Source organism: Hemicordylus capensis, chromosome 14, assembly GCF_027244095.1.
Source record: "Hemicordylus capensis ecotype Gifberg chromosome 14, rHemCap1.1.pri, whole genome shotgun sequence".
NCBI lineage: Eukaryota > Metazoa > Chordata > Lepidosauria > Squamata > Cordylidae > Hemicordylus > Hemicordylus capensis.
Genome location: NC_069670.1, coordinates 7,664,776 through 7,677,735, shown reverse-complemented (window position 1 = coordinate 7,677,735; position 12,960 = coordinate 7,664,776). Strand labels below are relative to the sequence as shown.

Genomic DNA, 12,960 nt, shown 5'->3' with positions numbered 1-12,960 from the left:
GGGGCAGAAGGGCCGGGGGGCTGTGTCCTCCGGCCGCCCACGCCATCTGGAGCTGGCAGGCGGAGCTGTGGAGCCGAGCCTCCAAGCCGGATTTCCCCCCGGCTTAAGGCCGAGGAGCACGCCTAGCTGGGTTTGCACAATAGGGCTGTCGCTGCCTCTCTCGGTCATGGGGCAGTCACCTCCACCACCCGCAGACTCTGCGTGCCACCCCAGGCCGGCCCCCTCGCCACCAACGGAGGCTCGGAGGCCAGCAGCCAGCCAGAGGGGAGAGCCTGCCGCCGCCCAGGCCCCACACACGCCCCACTGCGGCTTCTTTCCAGCCTCCCATGCCCCAGAGCAATACAACCCCAGAGGAACAGAGGGAGCTGCCACATACCGAGTCAGGCCCTTGGTTCGGCTAGCTCAGTATTGCCCACACAGGCTGGCAGCAGCTTCTCCAAGGTGGCAGGCAGGAGTCTCTCCCCCAGCCCTGTCTTGGAGATGCTGCTGCCAGGGAGGGAACGTGGAGCCTCCTGCAGGCAAGTGCTCTTCCCAGGGTGGCCCCATTATCCCCTAAGGGGACTATATGACAGTGCTCACATCATGTCAGCTCCCATTCAAATGCAAACCAAGGCAGACCTTGCTTAGCACAGGGGGCAAGTCATGCTGTTCCCGGTCCACAAAAAGGCTCCGTCTGAAAGAGGTGGAAACCAGCAACAGCCAAGGGAGGGATATGAACCTAGGAAGCTGCCGCCTGCCGAGCCAGACCCTTGCTCTGTCTAGCTCAGTATTGCCTTCACAGACTGGCAGCGGCTTCTCCAAGGTGGCAGGCAGGAGTCTCTCTCTCCCAGCCCTAGCTTGGAGATGCCAAGGTGGGAACTGGGAGCCTTCTGTGTGCAAGCAGGCAGTTGTTTCCCCCAGGGGAATCTCTTCCAGGGCTCACACAGGTGGCCTCCCATCATCCTCGACTATTGACCAGTGCGGCTGGGTTAATGGAGCTGTAACCCGGCAACAGCTGATGGGTCAGTGTTGTGCAGTCCCTGCCGCAGAGACAGTACTGAGCGGGCAGGCCGGATGGCCTGGCTCTGTATAAATAAGGCACCTTCCGACGTTCCTCTTTCAACCTCACCAGAGCTCAGACCATCCAACAAGGAAATTGCCCCAAATTGCCATTCATTTGCACTGCCCCACACCCCGCCCCCCATGGCCCTGGGGACAGACAGACGCTCCGATCAGCCCCCTCCCAACAGGTGACAGATACGTGCCGTCTTACAAGACTCGTAAGGTTTCTCCCTCCCGGGGGATCTCGTGGCCTGAAGAAAATCACCTTAAGCTCACCTTAAGAAACATCAATCGGCTTCCTGCATTATGAGCCAGTGATCTGCCTAGGAAAATAAGAGGCCACGAGCCTCCATTACACCAGATACAACCTGCTGGGGAGGAGGCTGCAGCTCAGTGGGGAAAGCATCTGCTTGGCGTGCAGAAGGTTCCCAGTCCCCTCCCTGGCAGCATCTCCAAGATAGGGCCGAGAGAGACTCCTGCCTGCAACCTGGGAGAAGCCGCTGCCAGTCAGTGCTGGCAATACTGAGCTTGACGGACCAAGGGTCTGACTCAGTATATGGCAGCTCCCTGTGTTCCTAATGTTAAGAGGCCACTGTGACTGGGATGATGGGAGTTGCAGTCCAAAAGCACTGGGAGGGCCAATGTTGTGCAGTCCTAGTGTGGACAATACTGGAACTGGAATCTGAGCGGCCGATTTCACTGGTTGACATTTTCTAGCTGCTACAATTATGGGAAACCCCTCTATCAGGCAGCAGCAATCTAGGAAGGTGCTGAAAGGCATCACCTCATACTGTGTAGGAGGAGGCAATGGTCAACCCCTCCTGTATTCTACCAAAAGAAAACCACAGGGCTCCATGGACGCCAGGAGTTGAAACTGACTTGAAGGCACACTTTACTTTTACTTTACAAATAGGAATATAAAGGAAGCTGCCTTCTATTGAGTCAGACCCTTGGTCCATCTAGCTCAGTATTGTCTACCCAGACTGGCAGCGGCTTCTCCAAGGTTGCAGGCAGAAATCTCTCTCAGCCCGATCTTGGAGATGCCAGGCAGGGAGGGAACTTGAAACCTTCTGCTCTTCCCAGAGCGGCTTCATCCCCTAAGAAGGGGAATATCTTCCAGTGCTCACACATCAAGTCTCCCATTCATATGCAACCAGGGCAGACCCTGCTTAGCTATGGGGACAAGTCATGCCTGCTACCACAAGGCCAGGTCTCTTCTCCTATGCTGCCAGGGAGGGAACCGGGAACTTCCTACCTGCAGATGCTCTTCCCAGAGCGGCTCCATCCCCTAAGGGGAATATCTTGCAGTGCTCACACATATCTCCCATTCAAATGTAAACCAGGGTGGACCCTGCTTAGCAAAGGGGAGGAGGAAATAAGGGATCCCCCATCCTCACATTCCAGCACTCCACAGAAACAGTTTTGTGCACAGCCTTGGATATTCCTGCAATTCTCAGCTTTAACTTCCTTGCTCCCAAACCTTTAAAAATATCTTTATAAAAGGTATCTCTGCTAGAAACCTAGAGGGCGGTCCAGAGGCGGATGGTTCCGTTGGCCACACATCCCTGCAGGCTTTCTCAGAAGCCCGGGCCTGTCTCAGCCCTTCATTGCCACAATGTCCCCCATCCAGTGTTCTGGGCACAGATAAAAGATCCCAGTCCTCCCTCAAAGGTGGGAGGAGAAGCAGCAGCAGCAGCAGCAACTTTGTAATTATGGCCAATTTTAGCAGAGCAGCTGCAGCAGCCAAGCACAACAGAGTCCCGCAGCACTTTAGAGGCAAACAGGTTTTGTTCGGGCAAAATGCAGGCACGTGGTTGGTGCTCATCTGCATGGTTTGCATCCGTAACTCTCACAACAGTCTTGCAATACCAATAATACCTGCAGAATATCTCGCGGGAGAAGCTTTCTTGGAGCCGAGCATAAACCCCTGCCCTGCCATGGCCCTTCCATGGGGCAGGTAGGTAGTCGAGTCAATGAGCCAGACCCACACATTCTGGCCCTGGTTGGCACCCTCTCCGGGAAGGAAGGCTCACAGTGATTTTGGGCAATGTCTAACCCTCCTGGAGAAGGAAAAAGAGGTGATGATCACCCCTTCTTTATCCCTACCCCCAAATGATGAGGGTGAAATTAAACTGACTCTCTATGGAGAGACAGATGACTCTCTATGGAGTCATCTTTGGAGGACATTCCTGCCAATCTTCAGTTCATAAGAACATAAGAACAGCCCTGCTGGATCAGGCCACGGAAACCCATCTAGTCCAGCATCCTGTTCCGCACAGTGGCCCACCAGATGCCCCTGAGAAGCCCACAGGCAGGAGTTGAGGGCATGCCCTCTCTCTCCTGCTGTTGCTCCACTGCAACTGGTACTCACAGGCATCCTGCCTCCGAGGCTGGAGGTGGCCAGTAGCCACCGGGACTAGTAGCCACTGATAGCCCAGTCCTCCATGAACTTATCTAAACCCCTCCCAAAGCCACCCAGATCATTTCCGACCCTCTGACAACAACATCGACACAATTTCATACTGCATAACCTCTCTCTTTAAGGCATCGTCTTACATTCAGAGCCGGCGTCTCTTTGGGTAAATACGGTAGTCCTTTCGTATTTTTTAAAAAAACGATTTAAATCTTTTAACGCACCATGGCAAACGTGGCCCCTGCAGGCTGGAGGGTCAGGACCATAAAAGCATAAGACAAGACGCTGGAAGCCTTGAAACGCTCTCCCCTCTTGCAGACCTTGCCGGAAAGCACCCTGTCTGCACTCGTCCCTGCCTCCGAGGGTACCCACCTCCCCAGCGGGCTCATGGACTAGATTATCGGGACACCATCCAAAGCGGCAAGATGCTCTTCTGCCCCCTGGGAAAAGGGGAAGAGGTCACAGAAGGGGATTGCGCCCGGACTTGGACACTCATGATGCATAAACCGCATCCAACAGAGCAGGACCCCAAGCGCTTCATGCACCTGACGGATTGCAGCCGGGTCCACAGAAGCAGCCGCCAGCAGCGAGCTGGGCTTTCAGATGTCACAGGACTCTTGGCTGCAAACCCTGCCATCCCAGCAGCCTGCCAGCACAAAGGCAGAGCGGCCGAGAGGGTCCCTTCCCTTCCCTTCCCCTCCCCGACAAGCATTATCTCCATTTCCAAGAGGAAAACACAGAGCTGTTTGCCAGGGCAAGGGGGATCAGCGACCCCCACCCTGCCTCCCGGTCATTTGCAGGCAGATCACACCATCTGCAGCCCCTCGGAGCTCTCCCAGGCAGACACCGCCCCCCCCGCCCGCCCCCTGCCTCCCCAACTGCCCTCATTCCAAGAGACTCCTTTGCTAAGCGAAGAAAACACTTGACCAAGGGGGAGCTGGCGGCCACCTCATTATCTCCAGATCATCACATCAGGGGAGGTGGGCGATTCCGAAGGCCAGGAACCCAGCCTCCCTCCTTCACGGGCAGATGCATTCCCAACGATCTCATCGCCCTAAAACGCTCTGCAAGAGAGAAACCAGCCTGCTAGCCGGCTAGCCTTCCAGCCAGGGCCTGGACCGTGCCCCTTCAGACAGCAGGAAGGGGCTCGAAGGCTGGGACGACAGGACAGGAGATATTCCTGGGCGGGGGGGATGTCTTCGTACGAGAAAAACGTACACCTGCTGGCAACAGCGGTCCAGTCCAGACACAGGCCGGCAGGGAAAACTAGGCCAAACGTTGCATTATTTCGTCGTAATTACAGGGTTTAAGTGGCTCGCAATCCCCCCAACAAAAGCGGCTCCTGCCTGCACAACTTGATCAGGACCAACACAATTATTTCACGCAGCTGAGTGGCAGAGCATCTGCTTTGCATGCCAAAGGCGCCAGCTTCAACCCCTGGCAGCGTCTCCAAGTAGGGCTGGGGAAATCCCCTCTGAAATCCCATCAAGGGCTGCTGCCAGACAGTGCAAGCAATCCTGAGACAGGCAGACCAAGGGTCTGACTCAGTCGAAGGCAGCTTCCTAGGACCTATCAGGCTGGAAGAGTATCCTTGGACATCTCTCTCTCTCTCTCTCTCTCTCTCCGCCCCGCCCCCCAGTTTCCCATCTGGAATAAAATGGAAGCACTGCAGTTTGTCACATTCCCAAAGTGGCAAGGGCCCATTTCTTCTCTGCAATCTTCCAAATTCCAGAGCTAGAGGAAAATCTGACACAACCCTACAGCCATGTCGCCTACCGTGACGTCCGAACACTGCCCATCTCTCTCCAGTTTCTGGCCCGAAGCAACAAAACTCAAGTTTAAAAAGCACTAGAGTCCCTTCACTCCATTGCTGGAGTTGGCATGGTCCTGTTTGGACCATGCGGAGAGGAGAGCTGGTCTTGTGGTAGCAAGTAGGACCAGTCCCCTCAGCTAAGCAGGGTCTGCCCTGGTTGCATATGAAGGGGAGACTTGAAGTGTGAGCACTGTTGAGCTGATTTGAGAAGAGCAGAAGGTTCCACGTTCCCTCCCTGGCAGCATCTCCAAGATCGGGCCAAGAGAGAGATTCCTGCCTGCGACCTTGGAGAAGCCGCTGCCAGTCTGTGAAGACAATACTGAGCTAGATGGACCAAGGGTCTGACTCAGTAGAAGGCAGCTTCCTATGTTGAACCCCTGCAGTACAGGGTCCGAGAGAAAGGGTGTAGGGCGTGCAGAGATCGGATCCCCTCTTTGACTCCTAGCCACTTTAGACAGCAGGGCTGCAACTGTGAATTGATCAGGTCCGTTAAAGCAAGCTAACAGGGCAATAGAAACATGCTATCTTGGAGATGCTACTAACCCTTAAATACAATCCTCTCCAGTGGAGGAGGAAGACGGCAGGGTGGGGGGACCATAGCTCAGTGGTAGAGTCCTAGTTTTACATGAAGAAGGAAATGCCAATCCTTGGCATTTCCAAGTAGGTCTGCTCAGTTAATTTTAGATCAGGTTGAATCAGGAAGGCCCCACTCTGAATGCATTCAAAGTGATCTAAAAGCCAGAGTGATCTAAATGCCAGGTTCAATCCCTGGCAGCCTTTCCAGGTACGGCTGGGAAAGACCCCTGCAGAAAGTCTCCAAGAGAGCCACTGCCGGTCAGAGTAGACAGACAATACTGTACTGAGTTCGATGGAACTGGGGCCCGACTCATTAGAAGAGGCATCCAGCAGAAGAGTCCCTGCTTTGCACGCAGACTCAATCTCCGGCAGCATCTCCAGTCGAACTGGGAAAGACCCAGTCCAAGACTACCTTGGAGAGCTGCTGCCAGTCAGTGTCCAGGGTACTAAGCTAGACAGACCAAGCCTTGGATCAGTACAAGGCAGCTGCTTATACTGTTCCTGCGTCCAGCTGTGCATGCAAGACTACAGAAGCGACAAGCAAACACATACCTGAAAAACAGAGCCCGCTCTTTCTGGTTTACCAGCTCGTCCCCCACGCAAGCTGAGGGCCCGGATATTCTTGTGCCTGTGAACGGGCCCAAAGCTGAAGCCGTTTCTGAATCCAAATCTACACAGGGCTGAAATCCAGCCCACGCTTGAGGTCCGTCAGGGAATCGCCCTCTGCAACGCCTCCACTTCCAAAACTCAAATCAGGAGGCGGCAAGGTACGCAGTAGAAACCAGGGTGCCTCTGGGCATGTGCAGAGAGCCCATCCCCAATGCACACAGCCCACTGTGAGCTATTAGGGTTAGGAAACGGGGAGTTGAGCCCGACTGGAACCCAGGTCTTCCTTCCCCCCTTCAGAAAAGGAATCACCGGCTCTTGGCACCAGCCTAGGAAGTGTAATCAAAGGTGCCTCCCCCAGTCACAATCCAGATTAAACCATCCAGATGGGTTCCAAGCTCAACTCTCTGAAGTGAAGTCATCCTTTAATTAGATCTCAGAGGGGCATGATCCTGCACACATGCACCGCCGACACAGATCCGGCACCAGCTCAGGAACGGTGCCAAGTCAAAGGAGGGCAGGATCAACCCCAGAGCGATGAAATCAGCCAGGCCTCTTTGATTAAGCAATGCTCCACCTCCTTCTGCACTGCAATTACTACACGTAGGCCTGAAGGGGGAAACGGAATCTCTCTCTCTCTCTCCCCCACGTGCTTTCAGGAGGAAAAAATTCCCATCCCAGAGAGAGCCGAGGAGGAGGTTGATCTTTGAATACATATAAGAGCGAAAAGCCCAGGAGGGCAAAACAGATGCCAGCGCAGTGCAGCAATCCATTAGCCATTCGGGTCCCGACCCAACTCGAAAACCCAACATTTGGAGCATTTCAGCAGGTTGGAAGGGCAAAGAGGAAAGCGGGGGGCGGGAGAGACAAGCAAAGGAAGAGGGGTTTATAATCTCATGAGCACAATACATGCAGGCAGCAGGTTCATATGCAAAAAGAGCCAAGCATTTCCTGACTCAACACGTTGCCCACCTGTGGAACTCACTGCCACAAGAAACCACAACAGCGACTAGCACAAACAGCTCTTTAAAGGGGAGTTGACAGACAGACACACAGGGATGGGCCGACTGAATCTGCTCACATCCAGACACCTTATGCTCTGACCATCAGAGGCAGGGGGTTGACAATGGAGACGACCCACAGGTCCCCTCTGGGGGCCTTCCAAGACTGCCCAGGTCAGCCCAAGAGAAAGCAGGCAGAAGGCTGAACCGGACAGACCCTCTTTCGCAAATTCTGCCAGAAATGACGCCTCTTCTGGACCTGATGCCACCCTGGGGGGACCCAAGAGGGCTCTGCCTGCAAAAGCAAAATGTCCGATCAGCCTCCTCTTGGTCTGGCCCGGGGTGGGGGGGGCTCTTTCCCGCCCAGCCCCAGCCCCACACAAAGAAGCTGCCCCCGCCCCTCATCACAGGGGTTAGGGTCTGCCCCCCCCTTCCTATGTGGGGAGCTTCCCCGAGTCCCCAAGCCCTTACCGGCGCCGTCCTGTCCTTCTCCGAGCCGGGGAGAAGCCTGGATCTCCTCCTCCTCCTCCGCCAGGGAGGCTTAAACCGGCGCCCCTCTGAATCCCCAGCCATGGGGCCAACGGCCACGGGTGGGCGTCAAGCCAAGGAAGCCATCTTCCATGCACCTTGGGAGGAGGCCGGCAAGAGCCTCTCGGGCCCGAACCGGGGCGGGCTGACACCCCCCTCCTCCTCCTCTGTCGTGGCGGCGGCGGCGATCTGGCACAAGCAGCGCACCCACCGCGCCTCTGCGCTCGCGGGTCCCGGTTGCCTGGCCGAGAAGCCGCCCGGCGGCCGCCGCTTTCTGCACACGGGGGAGCGGGGGGGGGCGCCCTTTCTCTAAGCCTCATCCCACCCCCCGCTGGAACTTCGCGATTCCTGGGGCGGCGGCGGCAGCAGCCCTCGAGGCAGGGTCCTCCTTCCCCACCCAAACCACAACAACGCCCGGGGGCGCCTTTGATTGGAAGGGGCTCCTCTCCCAAGAGACGGAGGGGAAGCGGGGCAGGAAAGCCCGTCGCCTGGAACTGGTTTCCCCTGGGACCCGCCACAGCTCTGAACGGGTTTCCATTCGAAGCCACCGCACAGCCCACCTGTCCGGCCCACACCCACCCACAGGGACACACAGACGCACACACACACACCCCACGGCACTAGGTCTTCCTTTCTGCCGGGTACAAAGAGCGCCAGTCGGGTGGGATGCGGGCGAGAGAAAAGGTCTAGATCGTGCGGCAGCCCCCAAACCCCCGCCCCGCTGGAGAGAGGTGGGCCCGCCAGCTCGCGAGCCCCTCGCTCCTTCCACCCTTGCCCAGGACCTCCTCGCCTTGTTCTCCCACCACACCCCCGGGGTGCCTCCTCTTCTGCTGGCCAGGTGAGCTATGCCAGTCGAAGAAGCGTCTTCGGAGAGGCCCTTGTGGACTGGATGCTGGCGCGGGGGGGGGGGGATCCAGCAGCCCTTCCAGACCCCCCCCCCATTTAGAGCCCCGCCCTCCTTGCTCAGGGCCCCCGCCCGCCCGCCCTCCCTCCACCCAGGGCACCGCACCGGTTCTTCCCTCTCCCAGCTTTCCAAGATTCGGCCCCAACCCGGATTCTGCCAAGAGGAAACGAAGAGGGCAGCAACAGCCCCGCGGGCGCCCCCCTGCCCCGGAATTACCATCGCAGCAGCCCCGATCCCGGCGCTCCCCGGCTTGCCACTCGGAAAGGGCGGCAGGAGCAGCCGCCGCCGCCGCCGCCTCGCTGGCTTCGCCTCCTCCGCCTGCCCCCTCGCTGGCTTTTGTTCCTCTCCGGCCTCTCCGCAGCCACCAAACTGCCAGCCAAATTCCGATTTCTCCTCCGGGTGTGTGTGTGTGTGTCTCTCGGGCGGCTCCTTCCGCTTTCCATGCAACTGCAAAAAAGGAAGCCAGGAAAAAATCCCATGCACTTTTTTCTCCCCCTCCTCCCCAAAAGGCACAGGCACACCACCAAGCGATCTCTGGGCTGCCCGCCTCGGAGCACGCGAGCATTCGTTGCAAAAGGCCACGCCGCCCGCACTGGCAACAGCTCCGAATCCACTCCCCTCCGGCGTGTAAACAGGAGGGGATTCGAACCGGCGGATGCTCCGCGGCTGTTCCCAGGCTGGTGCGCCTCCCTCCGCCGCTTCCATTGTCTCCGCCGCGAAGTTCCCAGCGCCTCCGCTCTTCCCGCCAGCCCCCCTCCGCCGCCCGGCCAATTAATTTTATGGTTTGCTGGTAAAGGGGAAAGGAGGCAGAGCCCTAAGTGGGCGGGGGGGGGGACTTTTCCTCTTTGGGACAATTTGGGTTCTTCTTTCCCAAACTCCTTCTTTTTTTTTTTTATAAAAATGTTTCACATGATGTACAGGAAGTCATGGTGGGGGCGGTGCAGGCAGGAGTCAAAATTCAAATGCTCCAAGGAACTGCTTCGGATCTCTTGCAGACAGTTTCAATGCAAAGGAGAACTTCGGAAAAAATTTCAAAATTGGAGCAGGAGGTAGGAAGGAACCCTGCAAAAGCGGGGGGGGGGAAGGGGGGATCCAATATTTGCTTTTGAAATAAGAACATTGCATGCCCCTGGCTTGATCACCCAACCACCGCGAAGCCTCTCCTCTCCTGAGCGCGTTGAGGCGGACGCGCCCAAGGAAAATAGATTTCTTTTTGTTTGATTATTTGAAGAATGTCTCTCTTTCCCCCAGGGAACTCCACGCTGCTAACAGTGCAAACGTTAAGCGGCAATCATCAAAAAGACACCCAAACAAACAAACAAGCCAGGAAAACCAAACAATCAAACCACCACCACCCCCCACACGCTCACAGCGAGCATTGTCAAGAAATAACCATTTTAAAACACACACACACACACAAGCAGATGTTTAGAAGCGGATATTGACAAGGAATATCCGCCAACCTTTTGCACTGCGCTTTCGGTCTTCCGGATCTGGAATATTAACTGAAAATGGCAATTCCTTCTGATGAAGGCAGGGCCAGGGTTCTGAAACGTGGGTTCCCCCAGCTGTTGCTGGATCACAACTCCCATCATCCTCAGCCAAAGGCCACTGTAGCAGGGAGTGATGGGAGTTATCGTCCATTGGCATCTGGGGACCCACGAGTGAGCATGCTGACTTAACCGCGTTCAAAAAAGACAGAACTGGGAGCATGTTCCCTTGAAATCCACGTGGGAAGCAGGACAGGGACGGCGTAAGATGCTCCAGGGAGGCATCAGATTTCATAACTGGCCTTGGAAGGGATGGATTGGAAGGCCTGGAGGAAATACAGGTGCCAGCCCAGCAGCCTCCTCGTGCGGAGAGGGATCCTCGCAAACTTTGCAGGGCTCAGATCCAGGGATTCCCAGATGTGCTGGACTACAACTCCCATCAGCCACAGCCACAATGGCCTTTGGCGGGGGGTGATGGGAGCTGTAATCAACTACATCTGGGGAACCCCTGTTACAGGGGTCACTGGCCGGCTCCAAGGGCAGTGGTGGGGGAGCCCTGGCAGGGTGTGAAACCTGGCGCAAATCAGCCAGTGGGAGGGGGGGCGTATGGGGGTGTGTGGGTTCCAGTTGATTTCAATGGGGATTCAAAGAGTGGGGCCCAGGCTGGTCGTCCTGCTTGCCCTGCCCTGAGGACAGCCCTGGGGGACACTTTGCCACCCCAATAACCGGCCGCCAGAGATGTCCGCTCCCCCTGGCCTCATGAAAGGGTCGCCCTGGCCTTCGGCGGGGGCTCAGCAGCAGGGTGGGAATTGCCCCTGATGAGGCCGCAGAGATGTGTCGGAGAAGGTCCTCCTATTCCCCCCCCACACACACACACACAGACACACAAAACGCCGCCAGGGTCGCTGCTGCCGTGACTCCCCACAGCAAAGTCCGCCGGCCCGGCTGGCCACCCAAGCGACCTCCAAGGCGGAGGTGGCAGCCCTTCCCTCTCGGGCCGGCCTGGGCCTTTCCCTCTCCTCCCCGCCATGGGCTCCATTATCCTAATTAGGGCTGAGTTTTCGCCTCCTCCTGCCACCCACCAGGCCCATGAGATCATCGCCAGGTTCAGGGCCGTGGTCCTGGCGGCCTCCTCCGTGGTCCAGAGGGCGGCCTCCAGCTGCCAGCCCTCATTAGCTCCCCTCCGCACCCAAGGCCTGCGGTGATCTGTCACTCCCCCCCCGCGCCCCCTTCCGTGGGGGACGGAAGGGCCGAGGGGAGGAGGAGGAGGAGGCTGCGAGGAGATTAGGGAGGGAGCAGGAAACGGGTGGGCGAAATGTCGCAGCAGATGAGAGCCGCGAGGAGGAAGGCCACCGGCTAGACAAGGAAGGGACCCCATCCGCCGTCCTCGACCCATGGCAAGCTCCTGGGAAATCTCTTTCTCCTGGGAGGAAAATCTGGCACAGCAACCCACAGAAATCTAACTCCAGAGCCCCAAACGGGTTGCCTTATCTCAGGAGTTCTCAAACTTGCCCCCTAGTCCCAGATGTTGTTGGACTACAACTCCCACCACTCCCTGCTACAGTGGCCTTGGGCTGGGGGTGATGGGAGTTGTAGTTTATTGTATTTCTATCCCGTCCTGTCTCCAAGGCGCCGTGTACAGGGTTGTGTTCCTCCTCACAACAACCCTGTGAGGTAGGGAAGGCTGAGAGAGAAGTGGCTGGCCCAGAGTCACCCAGTGAGTTCCATGGCTGAGTGGGGATTTGAACTCAGGTCTCCCCGCTCCTAGGCCAACCCTCTAACCACTACACCACACTGCTCATTTAACAGCAGGTTGTTCAATGACCTGAGCAGCACCTCAGCTGACCACGGCTCTCGGGCCATTTAACGTAGACCAGCACGGATGTCCGAGCCCCCAGAGGGTTCACTGGGAATTCCAATGGTCAGGTGGGGGGGGTCCTTCCTGTCATGGCAGAAGTCCGTCCGGTCAAGCCCAGCAGAGGGCATATTGGGTCCAACCTGCCGGTCAGTCTGGGACAGCCTCACAGCCCTAATATTTACTCAGAATAAATTCATCGAGGTTCAACGGCGCACACTCCCACGTAGCTCTGCGTAAAACCCGGTGAGCAAACATCAGACATAACTTTGCAAAAACCTAGTAATTAGAATGGTTTCCCCACCACCACCTTTATATTTGCAAACAAAACAGCCTTTGTTAGAACGTATAGCCAGGCACACAGCTTTCCCCCCACTCCCAACTACTTAAAGCAAATTGTTCGTGTACGTCTCGGAAGCGCAATGAAGGAACTTGCTCGGAGACGTAAAGTCAAGTGGGTGTCGATTCCTGGCGACCGCAGAGCCCTGTGGTTGTCTTTGGTAGAATACAGGAGGGGTTGACCATGGCCTCCTCCCGCGCAGTATGAGAGGATGCCTTTCAGCACCTTCCTAGATCGCTGCTGCCCGAAATACTACCAGTGGGGATTAGAACCGGCAACCTCCTGCTTGTTAGCCAAGCATTTCCCTGCTGCTCCAGGCCCTAGAAATGCCACACTCTCTTCTGCCCTTTTCTGCAGGGTCGCTTGCTTGTGAAGGCCCAGGATAATCGACTC

General features: G+C 56.8%; 1 protein-coding gene across 4 annotated transcripts in view; it reads right to left on the bottom strand.

Moving 5' to 3' along the window:
* The window catches only part of VANGL2 (VANGL planar cell polarity protein 2), a 41,230-nt gene extending 31,729 nt beyond the window's left edge, over positions 1-9,501 (bottom strand). Inside the window, exon 1 of one of the 4 annotated variants that reach the window (XM_053278742.1) lies at positions 9,099-9,501. The gene's annotated coding sequence lies outside the window, so the exon portion shown is untranslated. Of the gene's footprint in view, positions 1-6,395; positions 6,489-7,921; positions 8,227-8,987; positions 9,006-9,098 lie in introns of those variants that run through there. The other 3 variants (XM_053278745.1, XM_053278743.1, XM_053278744.1) reach the window with 3 other exon arrangements.
* Positions 9,502-12,960: the final 3,459 nt, after the last annotated feature.